Source organism: Rhinoderma darwinii, chromosome 3 (genome assembly GCF_050947455.1).
Source record: "Rhinoderma darwinii isolate aRhiDar2 chromosome 3, aRhiDar2.hap1, whole genome shotgun sequence".
NCBI lineage: Eukaryota > Metazoa > Chordata > Amphibia > Anura > Rhinodermatidae > Rhinoderma > Rhinoderma darwinii.
The window spans coordinates 132,747,283-132,767,680 of record NC_134689.1 but is presented as its reverse complement, the minus strand read 5'-3'; positions in this window follow the sequence as shown (position 1 = coordinate 132,767,680).

The following is a 20,398-nucleotide window of genomic DNA, read 5'->3' as shown; positions in this document are numbered from 1 at the left end:
CTTCAAACCATGTTTTCAACCGTCAGTCAGGCATGGTAAGGGATCAGTGTCAGTTTTTGGGATATAAAACAACAGCAATTTGTTTTTGATTGAAGGCACCACGAATACTGATAAATACAAACAAATTCTAATATATCATGCAATACCCCCTGAAAAACGTTTGGGAAAAAAAAATCACTCTTCTGCAAGATAGCAAAGCATACCAAAGCTCACTGCTCAAGACTACCTATCAAACAAACTGCTTGTGTTCTCAGTATGATGGACTTGCTAGCCCAGAATCCAAAACTGAACATCATTAACCCCTTCAGGAGCAAGCTCATTTTGGGCTCCAGGACAAGTCTCATTTTTCAAATCTAATGTGTCACTTCATGTGTTGATAACTCTGGAATGGCTTTACTTCTCCAAGTGATTCTGAGATGTTTTTTTCATAACACATTGTTCTTTATGTCAGTGGTAAATTTTGGTGGATATGTTTACTTTTTATTTATAAAAAAATCAAAAATGTAAAGAAATTTTTGAAAAATTAGCATTTTCCTACATTTGAAATCCTCTACTTCCAAAAAGGATAATGGTACCACACAAATTAGTAAATAAATACAGTTTACTATATGTCTTCTTTACGTAGGCATCATTTTTTTATTACATTTTATTTTTTGCAGGACGTTATACGTTTATAATTTTACTAGCAGTTTTTAAATATTCAACAATATTTGCAAAATATATGTTTTAAGGCACCACTTTAGTTTTGAAGTGGCTTTGAGGGGTCTATATATTAGAAACTCCTCATAAGTCACCCCATTATAAAAAAAAACTGCACCCCTCAAAATATTCGAAACAGCATTTAGGAAGTTTGTTAACGCTTTAAGTGTGACACCGGAATTAAAGCAAAGTGGAGGTAAAATTTACAAATTTAATTTTTTTATGGGATATTTTCAATATAAACCATTTATTTCAGTAACAAAACAAGTGTTAACAGTAAAACACAACTCAATATTTATTACACAGATCCTGCAGATGTCAAAAATATATCACATGTGGCCCTAGTGTGCTACTGGACTCAAACACAGGCCTTACAAATGAAGGAGTTGATTTTGGGGCCTCCTTTTTATTAGGATGTGTTCCAGGCACCATTTCATGTTTGACGGCCTTGAGGTGCCAAAACATTAGATACACCCCCAATAACACCCCATTTTGGAAATTAAACCCCTCAAGGAATACATCTAGGGATATAGGGAGCATTCTGACCCCACAGGTTTTTTCATAGAATTTATTAGAATTGGGGCGTAAAAATTAAAAATATTTTTTTCCCAATAATATTTTGTTTAAGCTCAAAATTCTTCATTTCCACAAGGAATTCAGGAGAAAAAGCACTCCAAAAATGATTAGGCAATTTCTCATGAGCATGGCAATACCCCATATGTGGTCATAAATTGCTTTTGGATACATGGCAGCGCTCAGAAGAAAAGGAGCGCCTTTTAGCTTTTGGAGTGCAGATTTTGCTGGAATGGTTTTATGATGCCATGTCGCATTTGCAAAGCCCCTGAGGTATCAGTACAGCGGAAACACACAAAAAGGAACCCATTTCGGTAACTGCAATCCTTAAGGAATTCATCTGGGGTGTAGTGAGCATTTTAACCCCACCCGTGTTTCAGCAAATTTATTAGGATTGGACTGCAAAAATGGAAAATATTTTTTTTGCCAATATGTAGTTGTAGCTCAAATTTTTCATTATCATAAGAACTACAGGAGAAAAAGCACCAAAATGTTTGAAGAATATTTTTTCCAGAATACAGAAATTACCCATATGTGCTATTTGGGCACACGGCTGGGCTCAGAAGGGAAGGAGCGCCATTTGTCTTTTGCAGCGCAGATTTTGGTGAATAGGTTTCTGGGGGCCATGTCGCATTTGCAAAGCCCCTGAAGTACCTGGACGGTAGAAAATCCCCAGGTGTGCTCTTATTTTGGAGACTATACCCCTCAAATAATTAAAATAGGGGTGTAGTGAGCATTTTGACCCCTCAGGTATTTTATAGATTTTATTAGAATTGGGCCGTGAAAATTAAAAAACTATTTTTTTCCAATAATATGTCATTTAAGCTCATAATTTTTCATTTCCACAAGGAATTCAAGAGAAAAGACACCCCAAAATATGTTACACAATTTCTCCTGAGTAAGGAAATACCCCATATGTGGTTGTAAACTGTTGTTAGGACACACAGCAAGGCTCTAAACGGAAAGAGCGCAATTTCGTTTTTGGAGTGAAGATTTTACTAAATTGTTTTTTGACACCATGTTGCATTGCGCTGAGGTACCAGTAGAGCAAAAACCCCCGAGAAGTGACCCCATTTGGGAAACTAAACCCCGTTAAGGAATTTATCATGAGGTGTAGTGAGCATTTTGACCTCACATGTTTTGCAGAAATTAGTACATAATGGATATTGCAGATTGAAAATTGCCATTTTTCCACAGATATGCTATATCAGTGCCCAACATGTTGTGCTCAGCTTGTACCACTGGAGACAAAAACACGATAAACTGTTAAGCGGGTCCCCAGGAGTTTAGAAATATCACACATGTGGGCATAAACTGCTGTTTGCGCACACTGCCAGGCTCAGAAGGACTGCCATTTTGCTTTTGGAGAGCAGATTTTGATTAGTAGTAGTTTTGTGTAGTGTTTTACTGGTGTTCCAGTTTATAATGTGGGAGCATATGTAAGCTTAGTGGAGTATATCAGCGTATAATAATGGGTTATTATCGCCTAATCTTTGACTTCTTCACTAACCCCATATGCAGCACAAGACCCCAAAATGTCAAAGTTTCCGCTGAATTTACAGGGTCCATGATGATGTTTTAAATAATATGATATTGTTATATTTCAGGCCGATACGATTCCGGCGATTTTTTTTATCTTTTCATTTTTTTCTAATTACTAAAAAAATTGATCAGGGAAACAGGGCGATTCTTGTTTTTATTACATAAAACTTTTATTTATTTATTTTTATGAAAATTTTTTTTACAGTTTTTTACTTTTTTTTTACACTTACTAGGGGACTTGAAGACCTGATCTTCTGATCTCTGGCACAATACACTGCACTACTTGTGTAGTGCAGTGTATTGTAACTGTCATTTACCAACTGACAGTTTGTCTATTAGGTCCTAAATGGTAAGGAAAGGGGAAAGTGGAAAAGTGTGTGGAGGTATAACAATAGTGAATAAAATAAGTACTTGATTAGTTTTTTCTTTATTTATATTAGTTAAAAAATAAACAGTCAGCATATGTTGAATTACTGCAAAGACCCCTATTGTTCTGCAATGGAGAGAAAAAATGTACCCTATATACTGATGTATGCCCAATCATGCTGTACTGTAGACATTTATTGGTATTGGCCATGGATGAATCTGGCATCCAAAGTGATGAACTGATGCTCTGATAACCCCTGACTATATGAAATGAGACAGGGCAATTGGATTAAAGAGTATATACACTGCTGGTACATATTTATTTATAGGTTGTGCACAGTTTATTTTTTGCTTTGCTACTGTTCCATATGCCTTTTTTTCTAAATATAAATTTTTGCCCCTTGCAGTTAAAGGGGTTGTTCCAAGATTAAATGTTATCCCCTGTCTACAGGACAGGACATAACATGCTGATCGGTGGGGGTCTGACCACTGGGACCCCCACTGATAACTGGAACGGTGGTCCCTTGTACCCCTGAGTAACTGGAGCGGCAGGGTGTATGCTTGATCTGCAGCGTCATTAACTCAGGGGTACGAGGGACCCCCACTGATCAGCATGTTATCTCCTATCCTGTAGAGAGGGGATAACATTTAATCTTGGGACAACCCCTTTAAAGAGGCTCTGTCACCAGATTTTGCAACCCCTATCTGCTATTGCAGCAGATCGGCGCTGCAATGTAGATTACAGTAACGTTTTTATTTTTAAAAAACGAGCATTTTTGGCCAAGTTATGACCATTTTTGTATTTATGCAAATGAGGCTTGCAAAAGTACAACTGGGCGTGTTTACAGTAAAAGTACAACTGGGCGTGTATTATGTGTGTTACATCTGGGCATTTTTACTTATTTTACTAGCTGGGCGTTCTGACGAGAAGTATCATCCACTTCTCTTCAGAACGCCCAGCTTCTGGCAGTGCACAGACACAGCGTGTTCTCGAGAGATCACGCTGTGTCGTCACTCACTTCCTGCCCCAGGTCCTGCATTCCTTGGACATCCCACTGACATCCCACTGATTCAATGAGAACTGTGTTTGGGGAGTTTCTCCACAGATTGCTTAACCCCTTCCCGACATTTGCCGTACATGTACGTCATGGAAAGCATTGACTTCCCGCATCTTGCCGTACATGTACGTCAAATGCAGAAGGGGTTACCGTATCAAAAATAAAAGTTTTAAAGTAAAGATGGCTGCTGTTCATAACAGCAGGACATCTGTACACGATGCCCAGGGGGGTGTCGCCTCCCCCCCGCATCGGCGATCGCCGCCATTGGCCGTTCAATTCAGACCGGCCAATTGCGGCTGTTTGCGGCTTTTGCCAATCACTGTGCCACAGGGCACAGTGATATGGTGGTGATTGGTGCTGTCTAGGACAGCACCAATGACTACCATGTTCCATATAAAAAATGGCGGTGATGCCAGCCCCCAGATCGCTATGGTTGGTCGGTCAGCACCGACCGACCAATCGCAGCCATGGCGGGTGTTTGAAACACCCTACACCAGCCCTGCCCACCTCATTCCGGTTAGGAACGGTGAGCAGATCTGGTGTGACCGTCTGTGAAGCCAACTTACCGAATCTGAGGCCTTCTGTGCTGCGATCCTGCTGTGACGTCTTCATCCGACTGCTTCCTGCAGAAGAGTGAACCGTCATCATCATCAACTGTGCTGCTGCTGATTTTTTTTTTTTTTAGCAGCAGCACTTGTTTTTTTTCCTAAACTTCTTATCCCTGTACCCTCCCCCCCCCATCCCACCCTCCCCATCTTTCCCTTTTTACGTCCTGCGGCCGCCGAGTGCGGATCAGTGACCGCCATCACTGACCGCCAATTTTTGGCACAGGACTTCCTTTTTTTTTGTATTTTTGCACCTCCCTGTGTGCGCCCTGCGGCCACTGAGTGCTGATCAGTGACCGCCATCACTGATCAGCATCCGTGGTAATTTTTTTTATTTTTTGGCCTTTTTTATTACTGCACCTTTTTTTTGCGTGCGCCCTGCGGCTACTGAGTGCTGAGTCTAATAATCAGCCTCAGTGGTAATTTGTTTACGCAGGTTTTTTTTTGGCCTTTTTTTCTTCATTTTATAAAACTGTAAAAAAAAAAGACTAGCATTAGAGTAGCGGACGTTTACTGACGTCCGTTTTGTAAAAAAAGATATATAGCAGAAGTTCTAGCTATATTTTTTTTTATACAGTTTGAATAAATTGACTTCTTATAGTTAGCGTCCATTTAGTGACGGACATTTAGTTCGTTCACTAAATTTTTGATAGCGTAGCGACAGTTAGTATAAATTTATAGCGTTATAGTCAGCGTCCGTTTAGTGACGGACATTCAGTTTTTTTTAACTGAAGTTCGTTCACTAAATTTCTGATAGCGTAGCGACAGTTAGTATAAATTTACATCTTATAGTCAGCGTCCGTTTAGTGACATACATTCAGTTTTTTTTAACTGAAATTTGTTCACTAAATTTTTGATAGCGTAGCGACAGTTTTAGTATAAATTTACATCTTATAGTCAGCGTCCGTTTAGTGACGGACATTCAGTTTTTTTTTAACTGAAGTTCGTTCACTAAATTTTTGATAGCGTAGCGACAGTTAGTATAAATTTATAGCGTTATAGTCAGTGTCCGTTTAGTGACGGACATTCAGTTTTTTTTAACTGAAGTTCGTTCACTAAATTTTTGATAGCGTAGCGACAGTTAGTATAAATTTATAGCGTTATAGTCAGCGTCCGTTTAGTGACGGACATTCAGTTTTTTTTAACTGAAGTTTGTTCACTAAATTTTTGATAGCGTAGCGACAGTTTTAGTATAAATTTACATCTTATAGTCAGCGTCCATTTAGTGACGGACATTCAGTTTTTTTTTAACTGAAGTTCGTTCACTAAATTTTTGATAGCGTAGCGACAGTTAGTATAAATTTATAGCGTTATAGTCAGCGTCCGTTTAGTGACGGACATTCAGTTTTTTTTAACTGAAGTTTGTTCACTAAATTTTTGATAGCGTAGCGACAGTTTTAGTATAAATTTACATCTTATAGTCAGCGTCCATTTAGTGACATACATTCAGTTTTTTTTAACTGAAATTTGTTCACTAAATTTCTGATAGCGTAGCGACACAGTTGTAGCTCAGTTTTTTTTACAGTTCTATATTGAACGTTCAATAAATTTCTTTCTCCTAAATTTTTCTTATTCTTCTCTTCTTTTTCTTTTTTTTTTCCTATAAATTTCATATTACACGTGTAAAAGCACAACATACAAAACCACCTCTATAAAGAGTATTACACGTGTTGAAGCACTACATACCCCCCTAATAAAAATGGCCCAATCATCTCAAAGGCTCTACTCCGCTGAGGAGGCATACGCCATCCTGGCCTCTGACACTGAATCGGCCAGCGAGGGAGAAGAGGAAATTGCCCCATTCATCTTGACCTCATCATCCTCATCCAGTGATGAGGAACCCCCGCAAAGACGCCCCAGGACATCAGCTGAGGCAACCCCCCAAATGAGCGATACCCTGTGGAACCCACCCCCTGATAATTATGAGCCTCACATTCCAGATTTCACAGGGAGCTCTGGAATTCTATTTGAGACTGTAGGCCTCGCAGAAATTCACTATTTCAATCTGTTTTTCACTGAGGATTTTGTTAATGTAATGGCGGCCCAAACAAATTTATATGCCCAACAATTTTTAGCCCAAAACCCCACGTCATCATTTGCTAGGTGGACCCCCATAGAGGCAGCGGAGATGATGAAATTTTGGGGCCTTGTCCTACATATGGGCCTAGTAAAAAGACCAGAGATTAGGCAATACTGGAGTGCGGACATTTTATACAGCACCCCATTATACCGCATGGCAATGACCCGGGCACGATTTGAAATTATTCTGAAATTTTTGCATTATAATGATAATGCACAGTGCCCGCCCCGTGATGACCCCACATACGACCGCCTATTCAAAATCAGGCCAATGATTGATTATTTCTGCACCAAATTTCAGGAAGTGTACACCCCCGAAAAGAACATAGCAATAGACGAGTCCCTTGTACATTTTAAGGGGAGACTAAAATTCCGCCAATACCTGCCAAGCAAGAGGGCGAGGTATGGAATTAAAATGTACAAGCTGTGCGAGAGCAGCTCAGGGTACACCTACAGGTTTCGGGTTTATGAAGGGAAGGACACCAGGATAGAACCTCCAGAATGCCCCCCTGTCCTGGGAGTTAGTGGAAAAATAGTGTGGGACTTGATGCACCCACTGCTGGACCAGGGTTATCACCTTTACGTGGATAACTTCTATACCAGCATCCCACTATTTAAATGCCTCTCCACCAGAAGTACTGTAGCATGCGGCACCGTGCGCAAAAATCAGAGAGGCCTCTCTAAAAATCTGATTGGGCAACCCCTAAGAAAAGGAGAAAGCAGGGCACTACACAGCGATAACTTGTTGCTGGTCAAGTATAAGGACAAGAGGGACGTCCTTATGTTGACCACAATACACGGTAGTGGCATCACCCCTGTCCCTGTCCGAGGTAGCACCACAATGACCCCCAAGCCAGACTGCATCCTCGGCTACAATAAGTACATGGGAGGTGTTGATCTCTCTGATCAAGTACTGAAGCCGTACAGTGCCATGCGTAAAACAAAGACGTGGTACAAAAAGCTGGCCGTGCACGTGGTACAGATGGCATTGTATAACGCTTACGTGCTATACCGATGTGCAGGCCGGATAGGGACATTCCTTCAGTTTCAAGAAGCGGTTATCAAGGCCCTTGTATTTGGGGACCAGGAAGGGGAGAGCCCCAGTACTTCTAGAAGCGATGGTCCACGTATTGTACCAGGGCAACACTTTCCTGGCGAAATCCCCCCCACTGGTAAAAAGGGAAGGAGCCAAAAAAGGTGTAAAGTGTGTTACAACAGAGGGAGAAGACGAGACACAACTTATCATTGTGAAACCTGTCCCGACAAACCTGGCCTGTGCATAAAAGAGTGCTTCAAAGTTTATCACACATCCATGGATTTTAATTGAAACATTTTTTTAAATGCTCACTATACCCCTAGATAATTTACTCAAGGGGTGTAGTTTCCAAAATGGGGTCACTTGTGGGGGGTTTCCACTGTTTTGACCCCTCAGGGGCTTTGCAAATGCGACATGGCCACCGCAAACCATTCCAGTTACATTTGAACTCCAAATGGTGTTCTTTCCCTTCTGAGCCCTGCCGTGTGTCCAAACAGCCGTTTATGACCACATGTGGGGTACTGTTTTACTCGGGATAAACTGCTCTACAAATGTTGTGGTGCTTTTTCTCATTTAGTCCTTGTGGGAATGAAAAAAAAATTTGCTAAACCTACGTTTTATTGGTTAAAATTTACATTTTCATTTTCACGGCCTACTTCCAATAAATTCTGCAAAAAAGCCTGTGGGGTCAAAATGCTCACTATACCCCTAGATAATTTACTCAAGGGGTGTAGTTTCCAAAATGGGGTCACTTGTGGGGGGGTTCCACTGTTTTGACCCCTCAGGGGCTTTGCAAATGCGACATGGCCACCGCAAACCATTCCAGTTACATTTGAACTCCAAATGGTGTTCTTTCCCTTCTGAGCCCTGCCGTGTGTCCAAACAGCCGTTTATGACCACATGTGGGGTACTGTTTTACTCAGGATAAACTGCTCTACAAATGTTGTGGTGCTTTTTCTCCTTTAGTCCTTGTGGGAATGAAAAAAAATTTTGCTAAACCTACGTTTTATTGGTTAAAATTTACATTTTCATTTTCACGGCCTACTTCCAATAAATTCTGCAAAAAGCCTGTGGGGTCAAAATGCTCACTATACCCCTAGATAATTTACTCAAGGGGTGTAGTTTCCAAAATGGGGTCACTTGTGGGGGGGTTCTACTGTTTTGACCCCTCAGGGGCTTTGCAAATGCGACATGGCCACCGCAAACCATTCCAGTTACATTTGAACTCCAAATGGTGTTCTTTCCCTTCTGAGCCCTGCCGTGTGTCCAAACAGCCGTTTATGACCACATGTGGGGTACTGTTTTACTCGGGATAAACTGCTCTACAAATGTTGTGGTGCTTTTTCTCCTTTAGTCCTTGTGGGAATGAAAAAAAAATTTGCTAAACCTACGTTTTATTGGTTAAAATTTACATTTTCATTTTCACGGCCTACTTCCAATAAATTCTGCAAAAAGCCTGTGGGGTCAAAATGCTCACTATACCCCTAGATAATTTACTCAAGGGGTGTAGTTTCCAAAATGGGGTCACTTGTGGGGGGGTTCCACTGTTTTGACCCCTCAGGGGCTTTGCAAATGCGACATGGCCACCGCAAACCATTCCAGTTACATTTGAACTCCAAATGGTGTTCTTTCCCTTCTGAGCCCTGCCGTGTGTCCAAACAGCCGTTTATGACCACATGTGGGGTACTGTTTTACTCAGGATAAACTGCTCTACAAATGTTGTGGTGCTTTTTCTCCTTTAGTCCTTGTGGGAATGAAAAAAATTTTTGCTAAACCTACGTTTTATTGGTTAAAATTTACATTTTCATTTTCACGGCCTACTTCCAATAAATTCTGCAAAAAGCCTGTGGGGTCAAAATGCTCACTATATCCCTAGATAATTTCCTCAAGGGGTGTAGTTTCCAAAATGGGGTCACTTGTGGGGGGTTTCCACTGTTTTGTGCCCTCAGGGGCTTTGCAAATGCGACATGGCCTCCGCAAACCATTCCTGCTAAATTTGAGCTCCAAAAGCCAAATGTGGTTCCTTCCCTTCTAAGCCCTGCCGTGTGTCCAAACAGCAGTCTATGATCAAATGTGGGGTACTGTTTTACTCGGGACAAACTGCTCTACAAATGTTGTGGTGCTTTTTCTCTTTTAGTCCTTGTGGAAATGAAAAAAAATGAGCTAAACCTACGTTTTATTGGGAAAAATGTAGATTTTCATTTTCACATCCTACTTCCAATAATTTCTGCAAAAAATTTGTGGGGTCAAAATGCTCACTATACCCCTAGATAATTTCCTCAAGGGGTGTAGTTTCCAAAATGGGGTCACTTGTTGGGGGTTTCCACTGTTTTGTGCCCTCAGGGGCTTTGCAAATGCGACATGGCATCCGCAAACCATTCCTGCTAAATTTGAGCTCCAAAAGCCAAATGGGGTTCCTTCCCTTCTAAGCCCTACCGTGTGTCCAAACAGCAGTCTATGATCAAATGTGGGGTACTGTTTTACTCGGGACAAACTGCTCTACAAATGTTGTGGTGCTTTTTCTCTTTTAGACCTTGTGAAAATGAAAAAAAATTAGCTAAACCTACGTTTTATTGGGAAAAATGTAGATTTTCATTTTCACATCCTACTTCCAATAATTTCTGCAAAAAATTTGTGGGGTCAAAATGCTCACTATACCCCTAGATAATTTCCTCAAGGGGTGTAGTTTCCAAAATGGGGTCACTTGTGGGGGGTTTCCACTGTTTTGTGCCCTCAGGGGCTTTGCAAATGCGACATGGCATCCGCAAACCATTCCTGCTAAATTTGAGCTCCAAAAGCCAAATGGGGTTCCTTCCCTTCTAAGCCCTGCCGTGTGTCCAAACAGCAGTCTATGATCAAATGTGGGGTACTGTTTTACTCGGGACAAACTGCTCTACAAATGTTGTGGTGCTTTTTCTCTTTTAGTCCTTGTGGAAATGAAAAAAAATGAGCTAAACCTACGTTTTATTGGGAAAAATGTAGATTTTCATTTTCACATCCTACTTCCAATAATTTCTGCAAAAAATTTGTGGGGTCAAAATGCTCACTATACCCCTAGATAATTTCCTCAAGGGGTGTAGTTTCCAAAATGGGGTCACTTGTTGGGGGTTTCCACTGTTTTGTGCCCTCAGGGGCTTTGCAAATGCGACATGGCATCCGCAAACCATTCCTGCTAAATTTGAGCTCCAAAAGCCAAATGGGGTTCCTTCCCTTCTAAGCCCTGCCGTGTGTCCAAACAGCAGTCTATGATCAAATGTGGGGTACTGTTTTACTCGGGACAAACTGCTCTACAAATGTTGTGGTGCTTTTTCTCTTTTAGACCTTGTGAAAATGAAAAAAAATTAGCTAAACCTACGTTTTATTGGGAAAAATGTAGATTTTCATTTTCACATCCTACTTCCAATAATTTCTGCAAAAAATTTGTGGGGTCAAAATGCTCACTATACCCCTAGATAATTTCCTCAAGGGGTGTAGTTTCCAAAATGGGGTCACTTGTGGGGGGTTTCCACTGTTTTGTGCCCTCAGGGGCTTTGCAAATGCGACATGGCATCCGCAAACCATTCCTGCTAAATTTGAGCTCCAAAAGCCAAATGGGGTTCCTTCCCTTCTAAGCCCTGCCGTGTGTCCAAACAGCAGTCTATGATCAAATGTGGGGTACTGTTTTACTCGGGACAAACTGCTCTACAAATGTTGTGGTGCTTTTTCTCTTTTAGTCCTTGTGGAAATGAAAAAAAATGAGCTAAACCTACGTTTTATTGGGAAAAATGTAGATTTTCATTTTCACATCCTACTTCCAATAATTTCTGCAAAAAATTTGTGGGGTCAAAATGCTCACTATACCCCTAGATAATTTCCTCAAGGGGTGTAGTTTCCAAAATGGGGTCACTTGTTGGGGGTTTCCACTGTTTTGTGCCCTCAGGGGCTTTGCAAATGCGACATGGCATCCGCAAACCATTCCTGCTAAATTTGAGCTCCAAAAGCCAAATGGGGTTCCTTCCCTTCTAAGCCCTGCCGTGTGTCCAAACAGCAGTCTATGATCAAATGTGGGGTACTGTTTTACTCGGGACAAACTGCTCTACAAATGTTGTGGTGCTTTTTCTCTTTTAGACCTTGTGAAAATGAAAAAAAATTAGCTAAACCTACGTTTTATTGGGAAAAATGTAGATTTTCATTTTCACATCCTACTTCCAATAATTTCTGCAAAAAATCTGTGGGGTCAAAATGCTCACTATACCCCTAGATAATTTCCTCAAGGGGTGTAGTTTCCAAAATGGGGTCACTTGTGGGGGGTTTCCACTGTTTTGTGCCCTCAGGGGCTTTGCAAATGTGACATGGCCTCCGCAAACCATTCCTGCTAAATTTGAGCTCCAAAATCCAAATGGGGTTCCTTCCCTTCTAAGCCCTGCCATGTGTCCAAACAGCAGTCTATGATCAAATGTGGGGTACTGTTTTACTCGGGACAAACTGCTCTACAAATGTTGTGGTGCTTTTTCTCTTTTAGTCCTTGTGGAAATGAAAAAAAAATTAGCTAAACCTACGTTTTATTGTGAAAAATGTAGATTTTCATTTTCACATCCTACTTCCAATAATTTCTGCAAAAAACCTGTGGGGTCAAAATGCTCACTATACCCCTAGATAATTTCCTCAAGGGGTGTAGTTTCCAAAATGGGGTCACTTGTGGGCGGTTTCCACTGTTTTGGCACCGCAAGAGTCCTTCAAACCGGATATGGTGCCTAAAATATATTGTAATAAAAACAAGGCCCCAAAATCCTCAAGGTGCTCCTTTGCTTCGGAGGCCTGTGTTTCAGTCCATAAGCACGCTAGGGCGACATGTGGGATATTTCTAAAAACTGCAGAATCTGGGCAATAAATATTGAGTTGCATTTTTCTGGTGAAACTTTCTGTGTTACACAAAAAATGGATTCAAAATGAATTTCTGCAAAAAAAAACGAAATTTGTAAATTTCCCCTCTATATTGCTTTCATTCCTGTGAAACGTCTAAAGGGTTAAAACACTTTCTGAATGCTGTTTTGAATACTTTGAGGGGTGCAGTTTTTAAAATGGGGTGACTTTTTGGGGGTTTCTAATATATAAGGCCCTCAAAGCCACTTCAGAACTGAACTGGCCCCTGTAAAAATAGCCTTTTGAAATTTTCTTGAAAATGTGAGAAATTGCTGCTAAAGTTCTAAGCCTTGTAACGTCCTAGAAAAATAAAAGGATGTTCAAAAAACGATGCCAAACTAAAGTAGACACATGGGGGATGTTAATTAGCAACAATTTTGTGTGTTATAACTGCCTGTCTTACAAGCAGATACATTTAAATTGATAAAAATGCTATTTTTTGCAATTTTTCACTATATTTTGGTGTTTTTCACAATTAAATACTGAATGTATCGGGCAAATTTTGCCAGTAACATAAAGTCCAATGTGTCACGAGAAAACAATCTCAGAATCGCTTGGATAGGTACAAGCATTCCGACGTTATTACCACATAAAGTGAAACATGTCAGATTTGAAAAATGAGGCTTGGTCAGGAAGGTCAAAAGTGGCTAAAGAGGGAAGGGGTTAATATAACTGGGCTTCCCATCAGTGGCATACTTCGTGATAATTTTTTCTAACAAACAGGCATTGTCTAAAGTGGACAACTCCTTTAACAGTTTGTACTCAACAGTTCATTAGCTAGCTATAGGCTACCTTGTTTACAGTCTGCACTCTGCAGTATGAGGAGAAAGGACCATGTGAGAGATTTATAACATTATATGGGTCATAAACCCTGTACTTCTTACTCCTTCCCATGATCCACTACTCAGATGCTTTCTTGTTGCTCTCTGTCACTCACTCTCTTTTAATATAAAAAGAAATGTAATATCTGAAAATCTGCTAAATCAGAAATGTATTTTCAATGTGTTTTTCCCAGTTTAATGAGTTAGATTAATCTTGACTAATTTAATTTAATTTATCTTATGAAATAAAGAGCACCACTGACTAAATAACACTGTGCTTTAACCTTTATATTCAGATACAATCAATTGTAATTTGGATCTTTTACCTTAATGAACTATACCCACTACTGTTTAAATGCCACTCTGTGTTTCGTATTGCAATACAGATGCCTGATGGACATGCATTGTAAAGGTGATAAGAATGGCAGCTTGCTTTACCTGAGATGGCGAGATCTTGCCTGTATCACTTTGTTTTTATCCGTAATGTGTAGTTAATAGAAATTCTTTGCCCTGCAGTGCAGACTTCATTTATCACATATACCCAGTTGATTTAACACAAATGGATTGTAGCAGAACAATAGATAGCTTTTTTTATCCTCCAAACAGATTCTTGGTAGAAAATCACCCTGTTTTTTTTACTATTTCTTTTTTTACACACATTATGTATATATATATATATATATATATATATATATATATATATATATATATATATATAATATATATATACATATATATATATATACACGTATATATCTATCTATCTATCTATCCCTCCCCATATATATATATATATATATATATATATATATATATATATATATATATACATCAAATATGTCAAAAGAAGACCAGAGAGGTAATTCGGGATGAATCCTGCGATGCACTAGTTTACCACAGGACATCCCCACTGATTAACTTACCTCCCTGCCCCCTCGAGATTCTGGGGGGAGCAAGAGATTCCCACTGTCTGCCTCCCTGCCAGGTAATGAGATTCCATGGGGTAGAGCCATAAACAGTCTCATGTCCTCCCCCCTTCCACGTGCATGAGCATGTGATGTCATACAGATGTGTACGCACAAGGTATAAGAGGGGCAACAGGCATGCTGATCCCTCTCTTGCTCCTGCCTCCCTCACCAGACACCAACTCTTGTTCCTGACTCACCAACCTAGGACTACATGCACCGCTAAGTATCCCCGTGTAGCAGCAGCTACACGTAACCCTCTCCCTCTACACACTTAACCTTTCACCTCTCTCCCCTATACACTTAACCCTTACTTCTCCCCCCTACACAACGTGCTGGTGCCCTATCTTACCCTTCTCCCTACACAACTTTTCCTGGTCAACCCTTACCCACCCATCTGCACATTACCTGCATATCCCCTGGTACCTGTACACCCCTGGTACCTGTTTAACCCTTTCCCACCATTTACCTGCTATCCCCTGGTACACAGCAACCCATTCCCCTTGTTAACCCTTTATCCTCCTTATCCCTTGTTAACCCTTTAGTGTATGGGGACAGTTATAGCTAGGAGTCAGTGTGACAGAAACAGTGAGTGAGTGTGTGTGTATTGTAATACAACTTACATGTATGTTTAGATAAGTGGGTGGTGGTATAGGTTAGTATTGTAGTACCTTGTTAATTATACTGTGCCCAGTGTAGTGCCGGTGTATTCAATACATATTAACTTGTTATGTGTATTGGGATACACTGATACTATACAGTGATTATTTACTGTGTTTGGTGTATTTTATATGTAAGTGTGATTACTGTTTGTAAAAATAAATATTACCTTTATTTACTATACAGTCATATACACTTACTTAGCAGCAAAGCAAGTAGACTAACGTTAATGCAAGAGAAAGGTAGGGAAGCTAGGCATAACCCTAGTGACCCTGATATAAATGAGGTAGTAGTAGTGGGCAATACGAGCCAGTGAACCGCACTATTATGAGCCCTTTAACCCCTTCATGACTGCCACACGTCTATATACGTTCTAACTGCCGATGCCCCATGCAGTTAGCACGTGGATAGACGTTGACAGCCTGGAACGGGTTTAATAAGTGAGCTGCTTCAGTGTGAGCAGCACTGCACTCTCATGTCGGCCGGGGCTTTGAGAGCTCCGGAATACACCTCCCACTGTAGATAGTGCCACCCACAACCCTCTGTAGATAGCGCAAAACCCTCTGTAGATAGCGCCACCTAAGCTCCCTCCAGCATCGGAATTCCCAGCCAGCGCTCTAGCCAAGGATTCCCCTCCTAGAGGGAGCCCCCGCCGTTTCTCCATCCCCGTTGTAAATAGTGCCACCGCCCTGCAGATAGCAACCCCCCTACTGTAGATAGCATCGCACCCCCCACTGTAGATAGCGCCACCTGAACTGACTCTAGGAGCGGAATCCCGAGTGTCAGATCACACTGGCCGGTTGATTCTAGAGAGAGGCCCTGACATCACTGTCCATTTGGACAGTGATGTTAGTGGCTCTCTCTAGGAGCAGAATTCCCGGCCGACACTCTGCCCGGGGAATCCACTACTGGTGTCACTATCCATATATGTACAATGAAGTCAGCGGCTCTCTCTAGGAGGGAAATCCCCAGTGTCAGATTGCTCTGTGCCCGGGATTCCACTACTGGAGAAGCCCCTGGTGTCACTATCCATATATGGACAGTGATGTCAGCGGCTCTCTCTAGGAGCGGAATGTCCGGTGTCAGATCGCTCTGTGTCGGGGATTCTGCTACTGGAGAAGCCCCTGGTGTTACTATACATATATGGACAGTGACGTCAGGGGCTACTCCTGGAGCGGAATCCCTGCTTTGGCAGGGGAATCCGCTTTTAGTCTTAACACCTGACGTCACTGTCCATATATGGACAGAGACATCAGGGGCTTCCTGTAGGAGCAGAATCTTCGGCCAGAGGGATTCCGCTCCTACAGTGAGCTACAGTAGTGCTATTTACAGGAACGGGGTGCTATATACCGGGGGTGTGGCCCTATCTACATAGGCACTGTGGCATTGTATTGGCACTATCTACAGGGGAGAATGTGGCGCAATCTACATGGGCACTATGTGTGGCACTATGTGGGCATTATCTACAGGAAGAACTGTGGCATTATGTAGGCACTGTGGCACTATTTACAGTGGGCACTATCTATGTGGGCACTGGCACTATCTATGTGGGCAGTGTCGTACTATCTATAGTGGTATTGCGTCATTATCTACATGGACACTGAGGTGTTTTCAAGGGGTTGGGACAAAAAAACCTAACGAATAAAATTCATCCATTTTTTTAACGTCCATGAAAAATGGATGGCAAATGCCGGTTAAAAACGGTCAGACGGCTGGGAAATGGATTCAAATTTTGAGACACATTAATGCAACTCAGCCATTAAAAATTGCCAGTTGATTCGTTGTTGACTGCCATTTTTTTCATGGCCGTGTGTATATAGCCCCCTCCACTCTCCCCTCACAGCGATCCAGGGTGACGGGGAGAGAAGAGAACTAATTGTTACCCGGGCTGGCCTTAGTAGTGTGCGACCTCTGCGAGTGCACAGGGTGATGCACCCTCCCAGCATGTAGGGGGCACAGTGGGGCTCTGCCTCTACTCTGCTCTTAGTTACACACACGGAGTAAATAAGAACCGAGGAGCAAGAGAAGAGGAGGAAGCTCCGCCCACAGCCCGCCCTGCAATAAACCTGTGATCCTGTCAGCAAGGAGAGATGGTGAGTATCTATGTGTGTCTGTGTGTATATGTGTGTATACAGTATGTGTCTCTGTGTGTGTACAGTATGTGTCTCTGTGTTTGTATGTGTATATGTTACAGTGTGTGTGTGTGTGTGTGTGTGTGTGTGTGTGTGTGTGTGTATGTGCAGGGCCGCCATCAGAAAGTTCGGGGGCCCCATACAGACAAGGAGACTATTGAGGCGGGAAAAAAGTAAAGGGGTTGGAAGTAAGGTAGCGGTGAAAAGCAAACTAGTAGGGTCTCTTTGGAGGAGCAGGGCAGAGACAGCTTGTGGGTATCAGGGGGCAAGGGGGAGAGACTAAGTGCCAGGGCTCAGTGGGGGTAGGAGGACGGGATTTCTGGGACAACAGGAAGTGGCATGGGTGGCTACACTGGGCATGAGGGCGCCCGTGCCGCCTGTCGGAACGCCCCCCCCCCCCATGGCCAGCGGCATATTATAGCAGAGCAGGGTGGTATCTCCCTGCTCTGCAATCTGCTAGCGCCACTGCAGCTCCCTGAAGGAGCGAAATCGCTGTGTGGCCGGGGGTTCCGCTCCTGGTGCGCTCCTCTTGATGTCTCTGTCCATATATGGACAGTGACATCAGGGGCAACTCCTGAAGGGGAATCACCGTGCACAGCAGTGCCGACTCTGTGACCGGGGATTCCACTCCAGTAGAAGCCCTTGACGTTAATGTCCATAAATGGAGACAGACGACAGGGGCTTCTCCTGGAGTGGAATCTCCGGTCACAGCGTCGGCAACGCTGTGGACGGGGATTCTGCTTCAGGAGTTGCCCCTGATGTCACTGTCAATATATGGACAGAGACATCAAGCGGAGCGCTCCAGGAGCGGAATCCCCGGCCACAGGGAGATTCCGCTCCTTCAGGGAGCTACAGTGCCGCTATCTACAGGAAGGGGGTTGCTATCTACAAGGGGGCTGTGGGCTGTGTTGCACTAAATGCAAGGGGGCTGTGTGGCACTACCTACCAGGGGGCTGTGTGGCACTACCTACCAGGGGGCTGTGAGGCACTACATACCAGGGGGCTGTGAGGCACTACCTACCAGGGGGCTGTGTGGCACAACCTACAAGGGGGCTGTGTGGCACTACCTACAAGGGGGCTGTGTGGCACTATCTACAGGGGGCTGTGTGGCACTATTTACAAGGGGGCTGTGTGGCACTACCTACAGTTGGCTGTGTGGCATTACCTACAAGGGGGCTAAGTTGCACTATCTACAGGCGGCTGTGTGGCACTACCTGCAAGGGGGCTCTTTTGCACCACCTACCAGGGGGCTGTGTGGCACTACCTACCAGGGGGCTGTGTGGCACTACCTACCAGGGGGCTGTGTGGCACTACCTACCAGGGAGCTTTGTGGCACTACATACAAGGGGGCTGTGTGGCACAACCTACAAGGGGGCTGTGTGGCACTACCTACAGGGGGTTGTGGGGCACTAGCTACAAGGAGACTGTGTGGCACTACCTACAAGGGGGCTGTGTGGCACTACCTACAGGGGGCTGTGTGGCACTACCTACAAGGGGGCTGTGTGGCACTATCTACAAGGGGAATCTGTGAGTGACAGGCTGATGGTCATTTTACTGTGAGTGGGGGGCTGATGGTCATTTTACTGTGAGTGCGGGGCTGATGGTTATTTTACCGTGTGTGGGGGCTGATGGTCATTTTACTGTGAGTGGGGGGTTAATGGTAATTTTACCGTGAGTGGGGGCTGATGGTCATTTTACTGTGAGTGGGGGGCTGATGGTCATTTTACTGTGAGTGGAGAGTTGATTAATTTACCGTGAATGGGGGGCTGATGGTCATTTTACTTTGAGTGGCGGGCTGATTTACTGTGAGTGGGGGGGACTGATGATGATTTTACTGTGAGTGGGGGGCCAATGATTATTTTACTGAGAGTGGGGGGCTGATGGTCTTCAAGTGGTTTCCACCTCTTACCTCAAATTGAAATTAATAGGGGGCAGTAAATACCTGCGTCTCTCGTTTGGAGCTTTTTTTCCTGTATGTTTTGCATTCGCTTCAACAGCTTAAAAAAACGCGAAAAAAAAAAAAGGTCACACAACGCTGTCAGTCCCTGAAGGAATTTTAAGGCAGATTTTTTTGTATGGCACTGTCTACAAGGGGGAGGTGGGGGGATGTATGGCACTGTCTACAAGGAGGAGGTGGGGACTGCATGGCACTGTCTACATGATGTAGGTGGCGGGGCTGTATGGCATGATCTGCAAGGAGGAGGTGGGGGGTTGTATGGCACTGTCTACAAGGGGGAGGTGGGGGGATGTATGGCACTGTCTACAAGGGAGAGGTGGGGGATGTATGGCATTGTCTATAAGGTGGAGGTGGGGGCTGTATGGCACTATCTTAAGGACGGTTGTATGGCACAATCTACAGGGGGCACTATGTACAGGGGGCTGTGTGTGGCAGCAAGGGGAGGGGGGAATTATACTGTGTGGGGGGCACTAAGCGGACATTATACAGTGTAGGGGTACTACATTGGGCAATATACTGTGTGTGGCAGCCAGAGGAGGGGGCATTATACTGTGCGGAGGCCACTAAGCGGACATTATACTGTGTAGGGGCACTACAGAGGGCATAATACTGTGTGGGCACAATTAGAGGAAAAAATACTGTGTCCCTGGAATATATTATTATTATACTGTATGGGGGGAACTAAAGGGGCATTATACTGTGGGGGGAATTATACTTTTTTTTATGGGGCATTTTTTATATGATGGGGTGGGGTGCCGAAAGATAATTTTGCACGCGGCGCCATCTATCCTAAGGCCGGCCCTGTCACTACCCAACACAGGTTTGAAGGCTATGTAAACCTTTGAATGTGTTTTTTGTTGTTTTACCAGTCTGTTTGGTGCTATTTTGTAAATACTTTTTATTCTAAATTATTTTTACTTTATGAGATACAGCTTCTTTGTATCCCATATACAGAGCAGCTGTATCATGCTCTGAAACCTTTATCTGTCAGGTCAGCGGGACT